The sequence below is a fragment of the Microtus ochrogaster genome, chromosome 5, assembly GCF_000317375.1.
Source record: "Microtus ochrogaster isolate Prairie Vole_2 chromosome 5, MicOch1.0, whole genome shotgun sequence".
In the NCBI taxonomy this organism is placed as follows: domain Eukaryota; kingdom Metazoa; phylum Chordata; class Mammalia; order Rodentia; family Cricetidae; genus Microtus; species Microtus ochrogaster.
In genome coordinates, this window is record NC_022012.1 from 72,151,034 (window position 1) to 72,157,715 (window position 6,682).

Consider the following 6,682-nt stretch of genomic DNA (forward strand, 5'->3'; position numbering starts at 1 on the left):
AGCATCCGTCAAGCACAGTTGCTAAGTTCTTCCCAAGCATGGTTGAGACTTTTCTCACAGCTGTGATGAAAATACCTGACAAGTGTCCAGTTAAGTGGGGAAGTGTTTTTGACTCATAGTTTAAGGCAATAGAGTCCATCATGGCTGAGAAGTCATATTGGCAGGACCACGAGGCAGCTGGTCACATGGTACCTACAGTCAGGAAGCAGAGAGAGATGGAGACTGCTTTTCGGCTTGGCTGCCTTCTATTTATTCAGTCCAGAGCCCCAGCCTATGCTCATGCCTGCATCTACGATGGGCCTTCTCAACCTCATTCAACCTATCTCCAAATTCCCTCACAGACATAACTAAAGATCTGCCTCCTTAGCCTGGCTCGTCTCTATTCTGTCAGCTTGACAAGGAGATAACGTAATAAAATTATCCTTAAACTACATGTAGATCCCTTGTTAGACAATAAGCAGTAATTGTACATGTTTAGGACTATCTCTAACTCCAGAAATCCCACCAAAGTATAGAAACATAAAAGCTAGAGAAAAAAGAATGTCCTCAAAGTCAGAGGGAAGGCAGGCGATGGGAATGGCGAAGCTGAATGAGTCCAGGGAGGGATGGAAGGAAGGGAACCAGTGAGAAGGAAGCTGGGTTGTGTTGCTGGACAAGCCACTAAAGGGACCTGAGTTTTCCAATGCCAAGTGTCTGTCCCTGAAAGCAGAAGAATCCTTAATTAGGAATCGTGAGGAAGAGGCTGTGTAGCTAATGAAAGGGAAAAGCAGAGACTGCTGGCTGGGAGTCATGACATCTGTTTCCGGTTTCTGTACCAGGGTGTAGCCCCCTGTGTGTAAGTGAGGCTGCGGTAAGGCTGTAGTGTGCACCAAGGCTGCATCCTCACAGGCTTGGAACTATTCTCTCTCCCACCCCATGTGATCTCTTTCCCTCCCTCCATACCTCCCTCTGTCCCTCCCTCCGTCCCTCCCTCCCTCCTTCTCTCTGCTGTTATAAATTAGGAAATGCCTTGAGAGAAGAAGCAGTCCTGAGCCTTGGGCTCCTCTCTGCTCTTTTCATCCTTCCAAGATCTTGGCCGGCTCCACCTTGATGCCTTCCTGTTGCCCAACTGACTTCAACCACATGTTTCCCAGTTTCTTTGTGAGAGGGTTGGTTTGCAGTGAATTAATCTGCCATTCCTCTAAGCAAAATAAAAAATGCACATATTTATTAGTTGGAAAATAAAAGAACAGAACAGGAAGTCAAGTGGTATCGTATAACACAATATGTGCAGTAAGAAAAAGCATAACTGTCCTATGCCTCATCAGAGAATATGGGAATGTTTTAGAGGAGACCAGGGTGTTGAAGATCACCCAGAACACTTTGAGGGGCTCCAGAAGAAAGGGAAATGTAGGTATGACTTCTTACAAACTAGAATACAGGAGAGAAGTATACGCTCTAGAAACTCCTGCATGATCCTAGAAGTCTGGCAGATTCCATGTAGATGATAAAATGTGTGCTTCAGGGAGGGGAGACTGTGCTGGAGCCCTCGAAGGTACATCACCTGGTACAGACAACATGCAGGATGGCAAGCAGCCTCTTTGCTTGGCATCTGAAAAACAGCCTAGATAGCAAGCCATTCAGCTTTGGCAGGCATTGGGAAGGTGGTGTTGAAATGGGTGCTGTGTGTACGAGTTCTCAAAGGTGAGTGGGAAGACTGAGTCAAGGAACTGGGAAGCTTCTAGTAAGAAGGAAGACACAGCTGGGAAGCTGAGCCAAGGTGCAGCTACCAAGGGGTCTCATAGGCAGCATGAGCAGCTTCGGGTTTCACCAGAATCCATGGGAAACCATTGGAGGGTGGTAGCTGTGGAGACAGGTGACAGTGGCCTCTGTGTGACTCTTCCTCCTGTGTGTGGAATAGACCGCAGAAAGCAGGGACACTGACAGCCAGACTGCTGAATTCGTCTAGATAAGATGGCGATCTTCTGTGAGCGTTGGTCAGCTTTCTGTCACTCAAGTAAAATAGTTGAGGTAATTAGCTTCCGTAGAGAAAAGGTTTATTTTGGCACGTGGTGACTCTAGTCTATAATGATGGCATAAGATGGCAGGAGAGTGCAGTAAAACAAAACCGCTTATGTCATGGCCAGAGCGTAAGAGTGAGAAGGGAGACCCAAAGGGTGTCTCCCATAGCCATCTTCCAGAGCACATGGCCGGTGTCCTGAAGTCCTCCCACTCGGCCCTGTGTCGTAAAGCTATCAGCATCACCTTGTCTGTAACACATGGACCTTTGGTGTTCAAACATTGACCATCTAGAGTATGGGGCAATGGTGCATAGATGAAAGAAGCAAGCTGACACTGCTTGATAAGGATGTGGCAGACATGGAGATAAGGAGAAAAACAAGGATTCTTGGCCCGTCAGCTAAATGAAGGGTTCCGTGAGCTGCTAGGGTTAAGATCGCAAAATTGCTAGGGTCGAGGGTTGAAGTTCAAGGATGCAGTTCAGTTCTAACTTCAGATGGACTTGGCTTAAAGTACATAGTGTGTGTACCTATAGAGATGCTGTAGGCAGCTTGCTCTCTGACTCTCTTAGGAGGGGAGGCTTGGCTGGAAATGGAGATTTTGTAATTATTAGTTTAGCCGTGCTCATGGAAACCTTAACTGTGGAAAAGTTTGCCTGGAGTGAGTGGTTGACTGGGAAAAGATTAACTAGTGAAGCATGAAGCCGAATGATAGACATGGGAGCCACATCCATGGGTGAGAGATAACGTGTCTCTGAAGACAAAGAGCTGCTGCCCAGAGAGTCCCATGGGGCAATGGAGATGCCTCCATTAGCTTTAGAAGTAAGGAGGTCCTTGCCCATCTGGTTGGGGGCAGTTTCAGCAACTGAAGAGTGTGGGGAGCAAGGAAAGAGAGAGCAAGGTGGACAGTTCCTCACTGAGTCCAGGATCCCTCCTTCCATGTTTGAGATGTGGAATGTTCAGGGGCTACATATTAATTATTAGTGGGCTGTACCAGAATGTAAGTGGGTTTTTGTTTGGCCAGTTAAATAGTCCAAATACATTTCTAAATCATTCAACATAGCTACGTACAAGCTTTTACTCAAAACAGAGTAAAAGATTACATCATTTCTAAATTCATCTTGGAGCCTTGCATTGTGGTCCAGCACTGGCTTGGCATGCAATATGTGTGAATTCTGGAAATAACAAACATTCTGAGAGCTGGGCGTGGCAGCATGTGCCTGGAGACAGAAGGATCAGGAGCTCAAAGCTAGCGTGGGGAACATGAGACCCTCTTTGAAAAAACAGCTTCACAGTATGCTGATATGTTTGATATCTCTTGCTGTCCTGAAACTCTGCTACTGAGTATAACTGAAGATCCAGATGTGAACAAATATCTGTGTTCTCCAAAGATTCCAGCTATTAAAACAGATGTGTACTCTACAGCCTGCCCCTGCTGGGTTACAGATCTTCATGTACACTTTACCAGAAGAGAAATACATGGTAGTAGGGTCATGATGAGAAGGAAGAGACATTGCTGACTTTGGCCACATGACCCTATGGTGACTCATGGCTGTGAATGCAGCCATATTGGACCTGCAGTGTTCAATGGACTCACTGGTGGCCTTGTTTCATCTTCTTGATGACGTGACTTCCTCTCTCTGGGAAACCTGGTTCCTCCCAAAAGGAGCCTTGTTTGTGCCTTGTGATTTCCCAGTGAGATCTCCATAGAAGGTCCATAGAAAGGACAGGTGCAGGGTCTTCGAGCTTGGCTTTCCAGTTTCTGCCTTTCAGAAATCATCTTAAAGAACAGTAGGGTGGCTCAGCGGGTAAAGATGCTTGCTGCCAAGCCTGATGATCTGAGTTCAATTCCTGGAACCTCCCACAATTGTCCCCCGACCTTCTTGTGCATGCCACACCTGCCTACACACGTACACACAGACCTGCATCTACACCTAAACTGTCCCATTTGCTCACACCAAAGAAGTAAATAAAATGTAATCTTCAAATTTTTATATCTTCTTAACCTATAAAATATTTTCTATCTAGTAGCTTTATGTAAACACAGCTTTTCTAAATGCGTATCATGAATGTCTCATTTTTTAAATTCTTACAAAATTTGAATAGAAGTGGATTTAAGAATCCAAATAATAAGCCGGGCGGTGGTGGCGCACGCCTTTAATCCCAGCACTCGGGAGGCAGAGACAGGCGGATCTCTGTGAGTTTGAGACCAGCCTGGTCTACAAGAGCTAATTCCAGGACAGGCTCCAAAACCACAGAGAAACCCTGTCTCGAAAAAAAAAAAAAAAAAGAATCCAAATAATAAAAGGGAAGTGGCAATAGGAGATGTCTTTAAAAAAGAAAAATCACAGCCTAGAATCTTCAACAGTCAATTCTCAGTTACTCCTGAAGCGTTTGGGAAGCTATGGCCTATGAGAGAGCCAGCAGTCTAGACACACACTTGGCAGGGCAGACGGTGAGATAGATGATAGCCTGACCACATCTGGAGTTCTTCTGTGTGAGGACATCCTTCAACCCTGAGCCAAAAGCTGAAACAGAAAGTGTTTCTCCTCTGGCCTTAGCTTTATTTATCCTTGTGTTTTCTATTCTGGACTTCTTAGTGCCTGCACACACACAAACACACACACAGACCTGTCACACACACATAACACACACATACATACAACTATCACATGCACACACATACCTGTCACACACATCACATACACACCCATCACATGCACAACATATCTGACACACATATCACACACACACACAAAAGAAAGAAATCCCGAGTTTAATGCCCTTCTTTTCCATAGGCTGGCCGACAAAGCATAGATTGACAGTATTGTGACCTGCCATGGTTAGGCTGCAGCACTCCATCCAGCTGTGCGACACGCAGATCATTCATTGAGTCTGCAGCTACAGAGATGGCTTTATGGGGTCTGGGGCTTTTCTTTTTACGGAGCCTCGTGGGTATGACAGGGAAGGCCACCAGCTGTGCCTGTGATGACTCGAAGAACAGCTCTGAAGAAAGCTATACTCCAGCCTAAAAGGAGAAGCTTCCGTGCATAGTGCCAATAAGAGGCCCTCACACCTCAGTGTTCCCAAGAACATTCTAAAGACTGCGTGGCAGGAAGCTAGGAACCTCAGCTCCAGCTCCAGTGCTGCCTAGGAAGTGTCCTGTGGTCAGGACACTGCCACTGCTAGGCCTTCTGGGCAACCATTCCTTGAGCAAAACTCCATGGTAGATCAGACCCTTTTGTCCACAGGAGAAAGTCCCCCACGCTCCATCCTCTCTGTGGTGGTCTCGGGGTCCTTACGGTTGGACATGTGTTTGTTCCGCATGAAGTGATGCTGAACCCTTAGAGGACTGGTGTACATTCATTGTGGCTCCGCAGACCTGTTGTCTGCATCAAAATGGATTTAAAGATAGGCACTCACAAGAAGAGATCCAATAGCCACTAAATGTATTTAAGTGTTGTCAACATCATTCCCATACTAGTTAGTTTTAGCTGACAGCTTGACACAGCCTAAAATTACCTGGAAGGGGAATCCTTAAAGCAAATTAAGATCTATTTTTTATGTATATGAGTGTTTCGCCTGCATGAATATATGTATATGTACCATGTGCAGGGCCAGTGCCCTCAGAGGTGAAAAGAGTCTCAGAGCCCCCAGAACTGGATTATCAACAGCCGTGAGCCATCATGTGGTTGCTGGGAACCTCTGCAAGAACAATGCGTGTTTTTTATTGCTGAATCATCGCTCTAGCCCCATGGAAAGAGAATCTTAGTGAGGAATTGTCTAGCCCAGCTTGGCCAATGCGCTTGTCTATGTGTGAGGTCTTGATTTCTGGACCATCTAACGTCCTAGCGAATTGTAGGCAGCGTCATTCCCTAGGCATGGGGTTCTGAGCAGTGTAAGGGAAACGAAAATGCAAGCAAGGAGCCACCATACCTTGGTTTTCTTTCTCTGCTTTCAACGGTGGATGTGGTGGTTTGCGTTCCTGTTTTGACTCCCTACAGTAATAAACGACAATCTGGAATTATTAGCTGAGCAAACCCTTCTCTCCCCTACGTTGTTTATTGTTATTTGTCATAGCGACAGAATAGAACTTGGATGGCTACTTCTCATGCAGCTACAGACCCTCAAATTCCAACCCCAGCGGTACCCACAGCTCCTCACTGTTGTCTGTGGGGTGTGTTAAGGAAGAACCATTCTGGAATCCTGCCGTGTACTATTTTCTAAAGCTACGTTAGCCCTCTGTGACTCAGCAACTCAAATCCTAGGCTTTATTCAAGATAAAGTGATTCCACATGTTCACCTGCATGCATGCACAAGACCTTTCTTGGGATTTGATCTCAAACACAAAACGGCTTAACTGTCCATCAGCAGAAGGACAGATATGCAAATGTTAAGACATTTGTGTAAGATCAGATAGGAAGAGAGAGAAATAGTTCCACAGAGCAGCACCACTTGAACTCACAGCCTTGATAGTTAGAAAACAGATACTGCATGTTGTGTGGTTCCTTTAAGCCAGCCTAAGATGACAGATGAGATTAATTACTTCCGGTGTGAGGAGCATTGCTGGGAAAGGACACTGTAATGGTGTATGTATCACCATGCAAATTCACTGAAGTTTTCTCTCTCTTTTGTGTGTATAGTTCATGCCCAGTAAAGACAATTGGGCAGATTAGTATATTAAA

General features: G+C 45.7%; 1 protein-coding gene across 1 annotated transcript in view; it reads left to right on the top strand.

The window, feature by feature from the left end:
• Positions 1-6,682, top strand: part of Tln2 (talin 2) — a 473,598-nt gene that overhangs the window by 305,736 nt on the left and 161,180 nt on the right. The gene's annotated exons all lie outside the window — the stretch shown is intronic.